General features: G+C 37.4%; 1 protein-coding gene across 3 annotated transcripts in view; it reads left to right on the top strand.

Moving 5' to 3' along the window:
* The first annotated feature begins 8770 nt into the window (after positions 1-8770).
* Positions 8771-17120, top strand: part of LOC120528581 (macrophage scavenger receptor types I and II-like) — a 61087-nt gene continuing 52737 nt past the window's right edge. For 2 of the 3 annotated variants that reach the window (XM_039752760.1, XM_039752758.1), the window contains exon 1: positions 9403-9481. The gene's annotated coding sequence lies outside the window, so the exon portion shown is untranslated. Of the gene's footprint in view, positions 8851-9402; positions 9482-17120 lie in introns of those variants that run through there. The other variant, XM_039752759.1, reaches the window with a different exon arrangement.

The following is a 17120-nucleotide window of genomic DNA, read 5'->3' as shown; positions in this document are numbered from 1 at the left end:
AGTAATCATCATCGAGGCGCTAGTATAGTTCGGGCATATTTTGATCTAAAAGAAATTCACACACCTCGTAGCGAAGCTCAAACAATCTAGCCAAAACTTTGCCTTGGGATAGCCTACGAACTTCAGTATAAGACAATAAGGATTCATATTTGGCTCCAATTTCTGCACGGAGTATTCCAAAGATTCGCGAATTTAGGGCTCTCGATTTAATTATGTTTATGATTTTAATGCATTCATTCATCGTGTTCAAAAGTTCCTCTGGCAAATTCTTGACCATCAATGCTTCTCGATGTATGCAGCAGTGTGTAATTTGTATTATCGGATTTTTTTGTTTTACACAAGAGACAAAACCTTTTTTACTAACCATCATCGCCGCAGCACCATCCATGCAAATAGCAATTTAATTGCTCCATTGAATATTATATATTTTAAAGAAATTATCGGTTACTCGGAAAATTTCTTCACCGGTAGTTCGCTCTGGAACCTCCTTACAAAATAAATAATGTTCTTTAATAAAGTCCTCATCAACAAAATGTACAATAGCTATCTGTTGTGCTTTATTTTTAATATCGGTTGATTCATAAATTTGAAGCGCAAATTTTTCAGCCAATATCAGTTTTCTAATCAGTGTTCCTAAAATATCGCTTGACATGTTGTGAATATGAACGTCTTTTAACAGTATCGGCAGACAACGAAACTTTATTCACTTCCTTATCCTAAGCATAAGTCAAACAATTTCCATGCATACTGGTTTAATAAGTGTTTCGCCGATAGTATGTGGTCTTTTCTGATGTGCAATTAATTTTGCAACATGGTAGCTAGGTTCTAAGGCCTTTTCAGAAACCGTAACAGCCGATTTCATAAATTGCTTCTGTTTTTGATTTTGTTCTAAACATCTCTGAAAATATTGTTTGTCTTTTTTGGCGTAACTGGGATGGTTTGAATTTAGATGGCAATTTAGTTTACTGGGTGCCATTGCCTCGTTTGATGGCTGATCGCCACAAATTATGCATTGTGGCTTTGGAGCCGTTTTGTCACCACACCACGAGAATCCATATCGAATGTAGTCTTCGTTGTACTTCCTTTTCACTTTCCTTTTCTTCTTTGTTTTTTTTGCAACACTTGTGCTGGGTTCTTCATCATCTGTAAGTGAAGACGAATCTTTTCCACATAAAAATGTATCCATATTTAAAGGGGTATAAAACTAAATATGAATCACACGAAGAACGTACATAAACAATTCAGCAACACAGCTAATAGTAATGAATGATAACTACTGTCGCAAGACGAGTGAATGCAACGTAGCACGACTAATACGTCAGCTTGAATTGAATCTAGATGAGGGCACAGAGCGCTCTGCCTGTCAAAGCATACTACGCAGTTGTCTGCCGACTATATAGGGCCTACATCGTAGGCGACAGGCGCCAGGCGATGGGATTTATTATTTCAGAGGAATGACACATAAAATTATGAAACCTTTAAAAGGCTATTTACGCGAATATTTCATTGCACGTATTCTCGTTATTGTGTTTCTAAGGAAATATTATTTAGTTAGAAAATTGTCTTATTTGACCGGGTCACACCTGTATCGGCTCGTGGCACACTGGTTGCGGAGCACTGATCTAGTTGATGCTCGGAACTGGCTAACTCTATTTAATTTGAAAAGCAACAGGGGCGCGGTGCTGCTCAAAAATAAAGAATACTGGCAGTTGCCTGGTATATACTAACTGTGTAAGCCCATGCTGTTAATAGCCTGGCATCCTAGAAATTATTTAAATCGTCAAAACTACTCTGGGCATCTCTCTGCTATGATGATTCATGTGGCCGAAGTGCTTGCATCGTTTGTGCATTAGAAGCTAAGCAGCTGTCTTTCTTAGGAGGTTTCCTTTTGCCGGTGTACTGGCCTCGGTTGCGTATCCTCAGAGCTGGAGCCCTCACCCCAACTCTACATCTCACTTTCGGGCTGGACAGACACACACACTTCCACGTGTAAAACACTAATTTCAAAAGCGACAGGGGCATGGTGGCACTCAAACATAAAAAATGATGTCAGTCGCCTCCAGTTCGCCCTCTGGTGGTCATTTCGAGTGTCAACTGGATGATAACATGCATACAATACTGCAAGATCACCCCCAACCTTACCCAGAAGGGGGTGGGTTACGGCTGATTTCACCCTACAGTATTTTAGTCGACCAATGAGGAACATGTGTACCAAGTTTCATGAAAATTGTTCCTGCCATTCGGACATGATGCTGGAACATACATACACACATTGACTTTTATATATATAGATATAGACAGTGTACTGTGCTTCCTAATGGGAAGTGTGCTATATAAAAGTAAACTTGACACAATTAAACTTGTTGTAACATTTAATCCTAGAATGTAAAATAACATGCATGAAACTAGTGTTCAATCATTGGCCTGCTGAATTACATTTATTATCAACCTTTGGTCAGATTTTGACTTGTTTAAGGTATATCTTCTTACATGGGTTGGTGGGGTTTCACCTGTTACTGGAAAAACTGTGGATGTACATCTTTAAGGAAAAGACAACACTCAGAAAGGATATTTGGAAAATGATGTTTTAACCCAGTAATGTAAAAATTAAGGAGAGAGAGGGAGAGAGAGACAGAGACATTTGCAGTAGGAACAGAGAGCAACCAGTGTGGGAAATATGAAACTGTAACCAACTACCAGGAACCGGACGTTTAGCTCAGATATACAAGGCAGACATTTATCTGAAGGAGGATCTTTTCTTTTGCATTGGTCAGTACCCAGCTATTTTCTGGTAGGGTAGAATATTTTTTATGTACAGTATCTGTGGTGGTTTGCTGGCAATTTCTTCCTGGATCCTTTTTCCTCATCCAGAACTGCAAGACTTTAAATCTGGACTGTTGCTTTCAAACTTTACATAGGTTGAATTGACTTAGTATTTGTGATTTTATCATGTAACATAATTTGACATTTTTTAATGCTTTATTTTGGAAATAGATTTGTGTGTGTGTGCATGGGGGTGAGTTTGTGTAAAGTAATTGTGAGTTTTGTTTGTGGTGTTATTAATGCATATTTTTCTTTAAATTACCAATCACCGAGAGGTAGTCTGCAATTATTAGTGAGTGGGCCAATAAGGTCACTGAGTGTGAAAACTGTTTTTTATTACAGTAATCATTATTTCTTGCTGCAAGTGAGACAGTGGTTTTAATTTGTTTTTTTCATCTTGGGTAGAGCCAAATTCCTGGAGAGTAGTTCAGGTTTATATGCCAGTAATGACAGCAAGTGCCCATATTGTATAACACTGAAAACAAACAAATCATGGGAGGAACATAAACAAACATAGATACAAATAGTATGGAATAGCAAAGAATGTACATAAACACCTCTTAGAGCCGTATCTAGGATTCAAACTTCACTAACTATATCTAATATCTGTGGCTTATAGTGATAACCAATTAAAAGTATGTAAGGATAAGGAATACACACTTTTGACCCTTGCAGCCATCCCAAGATGGATATAATGTATATGCTTACATATAAGACAGCAATGCTTCAATAGAAGAACTGGGGATATAGAGATAATGTGAATAACAGTGAGCAACTGAGAAAAAAGAAGAATGAAAGAAAATGAATGGCAAACCCTACAACTATTTCATTACTGTTTATGTTAATTTTAGTATGTCCTAACAGTAATTATAAAATACATTAGCTTGAAAAACAACTTCCTAATTATAAGATGTCACTCAAACATGGTTGAAACCTTTAATTTAGAAACATTTTCACACTTTATTATCATAATACAGGATCACAGAGGTGCCCATGCCAGCTCTGGCACCATTGAGAGCAAGGCAAGAACCAATGTTTCATTGGATGTCGGTCACCATTGGGTAGTCGCACACAGCCATTCAGCCATACAGTATGTGACTAGTTTAGAAGAAAACAGAACTATATTTTTAACATTGTGTAACAGTGCTATTTAAAATCGCTCCCTGCAGTCCTGATGATATAACGGTATTAGGCAGACTTGGAGGAGGCAGGGGTTACTGGGAAGGAGATTAATCAGACAGGCTCTTTAAATAGGAACCAAAAGGGATTGCAATTATCTGTCAGTTTTGTTTCTACTTGAACCACGCAAGCTATTGGATTGCAAACTACCACTACCTTGGATTACAGTTTCATCTAGATGTATGTGTTGTCCTGTGCGTGTTTGTTAATGTGGATTTGTCTTGGTTGGCTTCCTTTTTGTTTGGGAGGCACTCCCAATCACCTCCAATCCTCATGTTGCAATGGGAACCTAGCAGGACAAAACTTTACATTTCTTTAATTGGGCTGTTCACAAGGATTTCATTTCACACATTCATTGCTTCTTCTCCTTCTATACTGGACTGTGATGGACTTTGTATATATATAATTATTGCCATTAAGGACTAGGGAGGGCTTTTGCGTACAAGTGTCTCTGTGTATAAGTGGGTCAAGGCCAGGGGTCTTCCTGGGATCCCCACAATATAACAAATAAATTTCCATCTTCTTCAGAATCTTAGCAACCCCGCGACCGCTATGACTGACTAATGTAATTTTATCACAGTGTTCATATTGTATAGAGCTTTTTTTTTCTTGTTGTTTAAAGAGATAATCAGTTGATTAATACAGATTTGCACTTTGTAATGTGATGAGTTTTGTTAATCACAAAGTTAATTGATGATTTTACATATTTTGGTAATTGTGGTAATATTTAACTGGGATGGGAGTTTAATAAAAAAAAATGTTTTAAAGAGCATGAACAAGGGGAGTATGAAGAAGCATGGAGAAGTATGGAGTAGCAGTTTTGTCTTCTTCTTCTTTTGGCTGCTCCTGTTAGTGGTTGCCACAGAGGATCATCTTCTTCCACATTGTCCTGTCTTTCTGATCTTGCTCTGTTACACCCATCACCTGCATGTCCTCTTTCACCACATCCATAAACCATAAACGTCCTGTAGACCTTCCCTTTCACTCTTGCTGATACTCTTCTGTCATAAATCACTCCTGACACTCTTCTCCACCCATTTCCACCCTGCCAGCACTCTCTTTTTCACCCCATTACTCTGTACTGTTGGTCCCAAGTATTTAAACCCACCCACCTTCACCAACTCTATTCCCTGCATCCTCACCATTCCTCTGACTTCCCTCTCATTCACACACATGTATTCTGTCTTGTTATTACTGACCTTCATTCCTCTCCTCTCTAGAGCATATCTCCACCTCTCCAGGGTCTACTCAACCTGCTCCCTACTATCACGACAGATCACAATGTCATCAGCAAACATCATAGTCCACGGGGAATCCTGTCAAATCTCGTCTGTCAATCTGTCCATCACCATTGTAAATAGGAAAGGGCTCAGAGCCAATCCCTGATGTAATCCCACCTCCACCTTGAATGCATCCCGTCACTCCTACCGCAGACCTTACCACTGTCACACTTCCCTCGTACATATCCTGTACAACTCTTACATACTCCTCTGCCACTCCCAACTTCTTTATACAATACCACAGTTCCTCTCAATGCACCCTGTCAAATGCTTTCTCCAGGTCCACAAAGACACAATGCATCTCCTTCTGGCCTTCTCTATACTTCTCCATCAACACCCTCAGAGCAAACATTGCATCTGTGGTGCTCTTTCCTGGCATGAAACTATACTGCTGCTCACTAATCATCACCTCCTTTCTTAACCTAGCTTCCACTACTCTTTCCCATAACTTCATGCTGCGGCTCAATTTTATCCCCCTGTATTTACTACCAGTGATATTTCAGTTCTGATATTGATTTTAGTTTTAGTTTTTATTTTACAAAATTAATTTTTATTTTTATTTCTATCTAGTTTTCAGTGCAGTCAACAATTTTTGTTTTTATTTAGTTCTGTGTTTAAAATTGTAGTTTTTATTTTAATTAGTTCTGGCATTTTTATATAATATTAGTACAATTTTAGTTTTTTTATTCTGTTGCAAGACCACAAATGCTGGCCTACACAAATTTCAATGCAAGTTATGTTTCAGTCAACAAAATACACTGACAGTTCATAATGCCATTAAACACAGCTTGACTATCAATGAGCAAACAGATTAAGTGGCCTAATGAGTACAGTCAGCAAGATCAAATGTTTCAACCCAAGAAACCAGTCTGTGCAAGCACGTTGCTTTTAAGCTTTAAACAAGCACACATTTCGAGAGATTTGTTCATGCTGCAACGACATTCATTACACTGATAGCCACACAGTAAAAACATTTGCTTGACAAGCGCCTGTAATGCAGGTGCACAGACAATGTCCTTGGCACTGTGAGGGGCACCAGCAAGACTGTATGTTAACGATTTCTGCTGCCAGTATTAAAGCAGTGACGTGCGGTGAGGTTCATGAGGCACTGACTCATTCAGAATCAGATTTACAAATACAGTATATGAACCCATATCTTATTCACTATTCTATTGGCAGCATGCACATTGACTATTGGTTATGTTTAATATCTCATCAGTATACTTTACACACATATTTGGCTAAGAAGGAACATTACATTTATAGCAGCGAGAGAGAGCGCATTTCTTCTGCACCCTCCATATGTTCTAAATTTGCCATTATAATTTCACAATTCATACTCAATTAATGCTCCAGTTTCCTCCCACAGTCCAAAGACATGCAGGTTAGGTGCATTGGCGATCCTAAATTGTGCCTAGTGTGTGCTTGGTGTGTGGGTGTGTGTGTTTGTGTGCCCTGTGTTGAGATGGCGCCCGGCCCGGGGTTTGTTCCTGCCTTGCACCCTGTGCTTGGCTCCAGCAGACCCCCTTGGCCCTGTAGTTAGGATATAGTGAGCTGGATAATGGATGGATGGAAAATGATTGACTGACTACTCATTCAATATAAATGAAAGTACTGTATAGAGTGGTGTACAAAAAATAGATTTCCATTTTGGCCTTAATTGAATATTTGGTTGTTTTCAAAAGATTTTAATTGTTATTCTGATCCCATTTTTTATAAAATTGAAAACAGTTTATGGTCTTACCTTTATTTGTAAATGAAGTCCTTGCACCTATCCTTCTCCACAAAAATCTCTGTCACTTTCTTGTAAAAGTCCTTCTTTTTTTCCTTTAGTTTTAAAATTCTTAATCTTCCATTTTGAAGTTGGAAGAAAAAATAAAAATAAACGGACCACTGCAGTGCAATTGACTTTCTGATATCGATAACTTATTGGCGCGTCTGTGTAGAAGAACAGCAGCAACAAGCACCTGTCGGGTTCACATGCGTCCCCTCCAGTGCGGCACGGTATTTTCTTACATTGTGCCTTTTTACTGTGGTTTTATATCCAATCAGCATATTCATTAAAAATATTAGCCAGACTGTGGAAAGTCAGGGTGTATAATAAACGTGTCTACAAACATTATATTGGTAACACACAGATAAGGTGGCAACAGGCTAACGCCAATTGCATGCATCAACCCAGTGTATAATGAATAGCACAGTCCGAGCTGAGGCCCCGCTTGTCTCTACCGCACCTCGCGTTTCTCCCTTATATTTGACCAGGAAATGCGCAAATTCAGCAAATTATTGGAATCATACAGAAAACAAATTTATAGCACAGACCAATGGACAAATGTATTTTATGTTATCATTATTAGTTTTTTTTACTTTTCATGCCTCCCCAGATCGCACATCCCTGTACTGAAGTGCAGTTATGGTGCCAGAGAAGTGCTGGACTTCCACTGAGTACTGATCCAGTTGGTACTGCACTGAAACTCCGAGACTCTTTTCTTTTTCTTGCACACTACATTTGCTTTTATTATCATCTGCACTGTAAATAAAGTATTTCCACACTTTACTTTCTTGCTTTCTATCTGCAAACATCTGTGCAAAACTCTGCATCGTCAACCACATGTGCTTACTGCTTCAACCCAACAAACCAAATGTGCTCGACAAGCAAACAATGGTTGTTTACAGAAGTTGCGTCACATGACTATAGTAAGCCCAAGGTACAAGATCACCGCATAGTGAACAGTGTAACTTAATTGAACGCTCAGGGCGACTGAACCGGATTGAACGAAAATGCAGTTGCTGTTTTTTTCATTTTTACTCAATTTTCGTTCTCGTTTTACTTCGTTTACATATCACTAATTTTTATTTTTATTTAGTTTTAATTTCTCTGTTTGCCTTAATTTCAGTTCTCATTCTTGTAAAATGAAAAACAGTATTTTTAGTTCTGGTTCTCGTTATGAAAACATCACTGGTTACTACAGCTCTGCACATCCTCCTTATTCTTAAAAATCGGTACCAGTACACTTCTCCACTCCTCAGACATCCTCTCACTTTCCAAGATTCCAATAAACAATCTGGTTAAAAACTCCACTGCCATCTCTCCTAAACACCTCAATGCTTCCACAGGTATATCATCTGGACCAATGGCTTTTCCATTCTACATCATTTTCATAGCTGTCCTTACTTCCTCCTTGCTAATCCATTGCACTTCTTGATGTACTATCTCCACATCATCCAATCTTCTCTCTCTCAGGTGGACTGGACTCCTGGAGAAATATTTTTGGCTCTGACCATGTGTTATACTAGGTGCTGGGGTTGTTTTGGAAGCATGTAACCACCACTAATGATCTTGTAATTTTTATTTAATTTGAAGCTGGGGACTGGGCTAATGATAGTGGTAAAACGGTACCATGTTTTGGATCAAGTAACTGGTGTTCCTTTGTATTCTTGTCTGTTTTTGCAGCCTCTTCTCCTATACTGCTGTCACATGGATGAGGGCTTAAAATTCTATCTGGAATCTGATCCTTCTCTCTAGTCGATTGGGACTCTTTTCTGGCTGAATAAGCGATTAAAGACTGTGAGGACATGAACTGTTATTTATAGACTGTAAATATTGTGTGGGGAGTGTATTAATGATTTTAATGTTTTAAATAAATTTGATTGTAAAAGGGCTTGATAAGTCTGCTCTTTGGGTCATTGCAACCGTGGCAATAAAACAAAACATTACAAATTATTAGAAAGTATGGTAGTCTCTTTGTTCTGGAGTCCCAGTGCCCACAATTCACTCGGTGGCTTAGTTGTGCCTTTATCACCCAGTGGCAATTATAGTGTGTATTGATTTTTTTACACATATCTTCAATTCTAGTTTGTATGTTTCTTTGATTTACAGTTATGTTCCTATATATGATTAAATGGCACATGAATGATAAAATTAATGTAATAGCCACGTACAGTTTAATTTTATACTGAAGGTACAACTTTTAAACATTGACATTGTCCTTTATTCATTTATACAACATTGACTTTAAGCCTCACATGATGAAGCTGCAGTTTTATTAAACGGTTCACCTCATTTTAAAATATTTTGCTAAATGAAGAAATCAAAACTAAAAACTAAATGTTTAGGAAAGTTACTAGTAGGCATTTCTTTAAATAAGAGATCTGAAAGAGGAACTGAGAGAAAAGCAACTTTGGAGGAGGCTTTAAAGGTACAGTATGGTTGAGAGTATATTTGCTGTATTTAATTTTTAACTTATATTTAAATATAAGATGTTTTTACCATGTTGTTTTTGAGTAATACATTTCAGCACATACCTACATGTTGCTTTCTTAAAACTAAAAAGTAATACTTAGTAACAATGCTTAATAAAATATGATTGAATCTTCTGCTTGTAAAATAAGCTATACAAACTTTTAACTTAACATGAAAAATATTGTATTCAGGATATGTGATTTCCTTTAACTTGAATTTAATTGCTTTGTACAATTAACTTATAAAAACATAATGCGTATATTTACAAATGTGATAATGCAAAGACATTTTGTTGAAATGTATCTTTATTGAATCTCTTAACAGTGTTTAAAAATGGTATAGTTTGTATTAAAAACTACCTTAGCACAGTCAATGTTATTATTAATATTATTATTAATAATTAATATTTTAATTATTTAGATCATTTATGAGCAGATGTTTTATTAAGAGTGGATCATAAACAGAAGTTATAAGTAACTTAGTTCAGTTTTTCTTCTATTACTGGATATCCAAATATTTCTTTAAAAACTGAGAATTTTTTCCCTTTAATTTTAATTCTTCACTTAAATGGAAATATATTTCCTTGATTCATGCTGATATAAGTTCATTATGCCATGTCTGTATTTATAAAATTACAAATAGTCACAGAACTTTAATACCATGCATGTAGTAGATGGCACCCACATTTGTTAGTATTAGTAATTATTTATATTACCTGAATCTGTTATGTACTCTTCAAAATAATTTATTTTCTTCCATGTGTATGTTGTTAGAATTGTTTTTTTAAAAAGTTAGTAAAACACTGCTCGGTATGGGCACTGTATTTTACCAGTATTTATATTATAAACCATTTGCATTAAAGAAAGTAATTATCTGCGTCAGATTAACAAAGAATATTATTTAATGGAGTTTCCTATGGTTCAGAGAAGCTGACAGATGATAAATCACTTTTTCAGCAGTTCCTCTTCAGCATGGGTTTAGAATTATCATGAACAAAACATCCAATTTTCATATAATTTAACTAAATAGAAGGTGGTTAAATAATAAATACAATAGAAAGTAAGTTATGGTAATCAATGATAAACAATATAAACCTCTTTTTATTTACATCTATCATTGATATCTGAAATGTTTTTAAAGTCTGTTGCCTGCACATAATCAGTGAATGATCCTAAAACGTTAAAGACTTACTAAGAGGTAACTTTTCATATTGTCCTAAGCAAACGTTTTCCAAACCTGATGTATTCAAAAATTAGCCATGCAAAATACTAGCATGTTTTAGGATTTCCCATTCCTCCTTAAGGGACAAGTCGTTATAAGCTACTCAGAGAAAACAGGTTAAGCTGATACCTTTATTAAAGCCATTGAGAGCAATTGCATTAAATTTGAAAGTATACAAAGATTTTTCTTACAGCAAACAGTTCTAAAATCCACATTTCATGGATGATGCCTTACAATTTCCAAAACAGAATATTAACAATCTATAGTATGTTCCAAGAGAAGAAAATGTTTGGCTATGAGATTTTCTAATATTGTCTTTATTCTTGTTAATTTTTGTGTATACCTCTCATTTATGGAGGTGGCATAGTGGTAGCTCTGCTGCCTCATATTTAGGGGACATGGGTTCATGTTGTTCATGTTCCTGGTCCTCCTTGCATGGAGTTTGCATGTTCTCCCCATGTATGCATGGGTTTCTTCTGGGTGCTCCAGTTTCCTCCCTCTGTCCAAACACGTGTAGGTTAGGTGAATAGGCAATGCTAAAGCTTGCCCTAGTGTTTGTGTGTGTTTGTTTGTGCTTGTTCTTCAATGGACTGGCACACTGTCCGGGATTTGTTTCTGATTTGCACCCTGTATTAACTGAGCTAGGCTGAAATCCTCCCACCCCTAAACTTCCTTCCACAATCCTAGTCTGTATTAAGCAGGCAGAAAAATGACATGTAGTTTATGGCAAGAGCTTATTAATACAGATTCCCTTTAGTACAACAGATGAATCAATATAATAATCTGAATAACAAGTGATTTAATACAATGATGTCACTTTTGAGTACATTCTTTCAGAATGCAATGTTAAACAAGAAACTTGCAATAATTTAATTTTCCCCAAACGTTTTTAACAGCATCCTCTCCATTTAAAACCTTATTATTTTACTAATATATAGTATGTCAAATATACTAATTTGGGGGAAAGTACAACACCATAAATGTAAAAATCTTATTCAGCATTTTGCACAATTCTGTCCAAAAATAGGTTGTATTTCACAGTAAATAAAGATGAAATTTAAATTTCAGTCTTATTGATTCAATGCTTTATAAAAGTATTTTAAGTACTTTAATTCAAGTAAAAAATAAAATAGAAATAAGTTTGCCCTGTTTGTACATCCACCTTGCTATAATAATAATTATTTTACATAATCTACATTTTCCATAAAATTACAATTTATCCTGTAAAACTTGTTTTTGACTCCCAAAAAACAAAAATTGGTTAAAACAAAAAGTGGAGAAAAGAGACTATATGGTCCTCATTTTTTCCATGTCTCTTCACATAAATTATCTCTTTCATTTAAATGGCACAGGTTATTAATTATTAATTAATTATTAGTGCCAGCCATCAAGTGGAACTGTCCTACTCAGCTAAAAGGGAGTGGGAAAAAAAGAATAGAAACTATACATAAATTAATCCTGCATCTGTCCAGGTTTGAAATTAGGATGTTTCTTTTTAGTTTTAAACATATGAAACCCATGTTTCTTCCTAAATACTATTATCTCCTACAATAGTTAGATAGAATACCCCACAGGTGGAAGTTTGAAGTTAAACCATGGTATATATTAGTTTCTATAGTTATACTTGTGCCTTCTGTAGGAGTCGTATCCTTTGATACCCTGCAGTTGACAGCCATCCATTTGGGTGTTGTCTTATTAGCATATCCCACTACAGCTTTATAAAATGGATGACCTTAAACCCATACATTGTCATTCAAGAGATATTTTGTCATTTGATATTGTAACATAAGATTTGTCATATTTGTATCTGATCTGTATTTTAGAGACCATGTAAAATATCTGCCTATGACACATCAAAAGTAAATAATATTATTTATCTAACTGTTATGAACTGGAAAATCCTTGTGTTCTTGTTAGTACATTTTTTACTTTTTTTGGGTCATGGGACTTGACCCATTTACAAGCTTCATTTTTATCTGCTTTATAAGCTGGGAACTTGTTTTATGGTTGTTGAATTCCCACACCAATATGGCATAATCAGTTTATTACTTCAAATCTCTTTCCTTCCAAAAAATGTTTCCACTCTTCTGTGGCCCACTATACTGTGAAACACTATTATTTTCTCACATAGAGTAATTCTGTGTAGATGGCTTTTAACAGTTGGGCTGTATAAGCGAGGACAGAGAAAAAATGTAGATCATAATCAGAAATCTCAAATATAAGAAAGGAGATAAAGTAGCAGTTGGGTCAGCAAAAGCTAAATGACACCCAGGAATCCACAACCACTTGGCATCTTTGTATTTTATGGCATGAAAGGTTCCTACTTTCTAAGTAAGCCTAGGAATAAAGTAACATTCAGGCATATCTGAATTCCGTGGTTATTCCCGTAAGTGAAATATATATACTGTATATTTATTACTGTATACACTGTATATATGGTGTACTGTATACTGTGTTTCATGTGTTGGCTGCAGATTTCTTGCTTTTGGCATTAAAAAGAACTGTCTGCAGAGTGTGCCTGATCTGGGGCCTCATGTATGAATGGTACAAAAATGTTGCGTACGCCCGTTTCCATGTTCAAATCACGATGTATAAAACCTAAACTTGGTGTAAAGCCACGCACATTTTCACTCTAGCTCAGACCCTGGTGTACGCAAGTTCTCCGCTCGGTTTTTCAAACTGGTGGCACCCAAAGTCAAAGCAGGGCTTTTGTTCCAGTGTTGTTTCCCTTTCTTTTTTAGATCCACAACCCTGATTTATCATATACACTGAAATTAACCGCATATTGTTTATTAGTTTAAGGCATCTGATTGTAATTAACCCATAACAATATAATGGTCCACGGAATGTCCAAACTATTCCAAATACCATAGCTGCATTAGTGTTGTTACAGTCACTGCACCTTGTTCTTCTTCTTTTAGCTGCCCCCGTCTGGGGTTGCCAAACTCTCACTGCACCACTCTGAGTATTTATATCACTGTATCTAAGTATAGAATCACTGCTCTACATCAGCTGATCGGAAAGAGAATTATCGGTATACTGCATCTAGCACATGCTGCCTCAGCCATGCTGCCTATTTGAACTGCTCCCATACAGCAAACGCTTCAGAGCCTTTCCTGTACTGACCTTGCAGTTCAGAAACAGTTTTATCCCAAGAACTATAAACGCACTCAATCAATCCATCAAGTGCTTCTTGTAGAATTGTTTCTACTCATAAGTAAAATTACCTCACTGTAAACTTGCGATACAGTTATAATATTTCACAACCTGAGCCACCTTAGCACGTATTTACATATGATGATGATATCATTATTAAGATGAAATGCAGAAAAATATCTTTATTACATTATACAGGTAAAACTTTAACTTCCTTTAAATAATCTATATTAATAATTAAACATTTGAGGACATGATGTTGCAGCGCTAGCAAGGAGCTGGTGCCCTGTTCAGGGATTGTTCCTGCCTCGTGCTGTATTCTTGCTGGGGCTGGGGTGACACTGGAAGGATAGATGGATAGTATAATTAAACATGTACTACGCAGATATTTTAATGTTCCTTAAAAGTTTTGAAGAACTGGAGTTCTAAGCTTACAGATGGCTTAATGACTATTACTGAGCTGATTGTGTGGCAATTCAGTACTTGGAGAAAGAAAAGGAAGGACAGGAATTGGGGGTTAATATGTTTGAAAAAGACAGTACTGCTGCAATACATTATTTCATCAAAGGTTGCACATGGTTCAGCAAGCATCAAATGGGAGGCAAGAAGAACAATGTCTGGATGGGGCACCAGTTCGTCACTATCACTGTGCCACCATTTTCCCATGTTTAATATATGCTTTAATTCCTAGCATCATGAAAATGACATCAAGTATACATTTCAGTATTTTAGTTATTCAGAGAGCTGTAATATCACAAATGTAATGGATTCTGTGTCCTGTCAGAGGAAGAGAAAGCCCGTTTAAGAAGCACGTAGTGATTCACACACATACAGTAGAGCACATAGAAGAACACATACAAAACAAAGCATTTAACGTGCTACTTTAGTTACGATGGTGTTTGAGAAACTAGTAAATTAAATGATTTTAAGATGAAGTTTATGATATTCTACCTTACTGACAAAATAAACTACGTGACTAAAGTGGAAATTTCAAGATTAAAGTTGACATTTTGAGCTTTTATCCCACTGTGTCCTCTGTGTTTTCTTTTATCTGTACCCTAATAAGCTTCCATATGGCACTCAGGCGGTGGGCTATGACTCACCTTTTCACGACGACTTTGATATCTGACAACTTCTTTTTTTATTTCGGGCACTGTGTGACTGTGAACTTGAGCTTTCGAGTTTCTCCGACACTCTATGCCACTGCTTAAACCAACAAACAGTATGAATGCATCTGAATTTTTTTGTGTGTGTGCACATTTCTGCTTTTGTCTGTACGCCATGTTTTAGTGTGAATTCTACGCACGGCATTATGCATTAGGGCCCCTAGAGAGGATGCACGTTGTGGTTCCTGATGCGGCACAGTAGACATGAAATGCAGTAAACAGTATACCATGCAGTACGTGCTTAGCTGTATACGTGGGACAAACATCTAAAATGCGTCTAACACATATATAAGAACATTGCAGTGCTGTTAGAAGGAAGGACCCATGGGCTCTGATATATGCACATACCAATTTACCCAGGCACACATTTAACTGGGACATGGTGCAAGTAAGATTCAGGGCAAATGCTAAGAGTGTCAGAGAGATGGCTGAGTCATGACTATCAAATGAAAATGCCTTTAACAGACACTTGTACATGAACCCAGCATATGCAGGCTTAAAAAAAACATACAAATAATAAAAAGACTTTAAGACCAACACTCTCCGAACCCCACCTTATTAATCCACCCCTGTTACACCCATCGACCCCCCAGTTCATTTGTTATATATTGCCTTTAATTCCTTTATGTCTAATCATTTTCCACTGATGATGATACCTGATAAGTGTCAAAAGCTCAGGAATAAAAAACTATTTTAAGATAAGTCATGAATTTTCTCCCTTTATGTATTTCTATCTATAAATATGAAAACTGTATCACAGGGATTCACTTCTAAGCATATTACTGAATATGTATTGTCACGCACGTGCAAGTGGGAGGCAGCTGAAGGGCTTATATAATCATAATAACTAGTGTGACCAGGGAGTGGAAAGGTGCACTGACTTTCTTTATCAGTTCCCTACAGGTGCCGAAGGGCAACATCACTTTTGGTCCTGGCCCCGAGGGCGACATCACTTCCGGTCCCCATCCCAAGGGTGACATTACTACCAGTACCCGCCCCGAGGACGCCATCACTTCTGGTCTACTCTCCATAAAAGCCGCACCCTTCCTCTGGTCATTAGTTCTGTCTTGGACTCAGTAGTGTAAACTACCCTGCGCTATTTTTGCAACTACCTTTTTGCAGCCTGGATTACAATATATGGGTAGCTGCCCCAAACCTTCTTGCAATGTCTGGAGTCGTTTAATGTGACATTGGCATAGTCAGTAGGATTCTGTCCCAGAAGAAACAGGGACAGGGCCTAAAAACCAGCCAGGTAGTAAAGTACCAGGGCCGAGTTTCTGGGCGGGTAGTGAGTTTGACGGTCAGGAATGACTCGGTGCAGGCTTGCTCCAAAAGTACAGTTCTGCGCTTAATACTTCCCAAAGGGAGAATGTAGCGGGAACTCACTGATGTGGGCTGGTCTCTGTGGTTGAAACAAAAAGGGCCTCTTTTGTTCTCTCAGACGAGACATCTGAGCCGCCCACCGGGACCAAGGTCCCAGTAAGGAGTGGGCTAACCCTAGTCTAGCAGATGAGGAAAATAAAGTACTGGAAATACAACCCAGAGGGGCCGCTCCTGCAGCAGGCTATGGCTTTCTAGACACAGGTGGCACTGTGGCTGCGGCCATGTGAACTCACCACCTGTCAAATCGTTCAGCAGGTTGCCTGCTATTTCGTTTTGCAGCGTCTCCCTGACAACTGCTCCCAGCCGGACTGGGGAGACTTCCACTCCATCGATGAGACCGATGCCAGTCTCAAAATCTGGGAGAGCGGAACATTCCTCTAGTGAATTCCCTAGATAATACATCCCACATGTCAAGTCTCTTCTTCATAAATTGGAGCCTGTCCCGAAGTCCCTGGGATAGAGGTAGATAGATAGATGATAGACAGATAGATAGATACTTTATTAATCCCAAGAGCATTGGTGTGCCCTTTCTAACCCCCTGTCGATTATGGGAGTAGTGCTTCTGAATGGACATAAACTTGTGGCATTGTTTGACTCCGGCAGTAATGTTACCATCGTTGCTCAATGGTATGTCTTACCGTGACAGCTAACTAAGCAAAACACCAGTGT

The sequence above is a fragment of the Polypterus senegalus genome, chromosome 4 (genome assembly GCF_016835505.1).
Source record: "Polypterus senegalus isolate Bchr_013 chromosome 4, ASM1683550v1, whole genome shotgun sequence".
Classification (NCBI taxonomy): domain Eukaryota; kingdom Metazoa; phylum Chordata; class Cladistia; order Polypteriformes; family Polypteridae; genus Polypterus; species Polypterus senegalus.
Note: the sequence above shows the minus strand (reverse complement) of the source record. Positions and strands in the feature narration are given on the sequence as shown.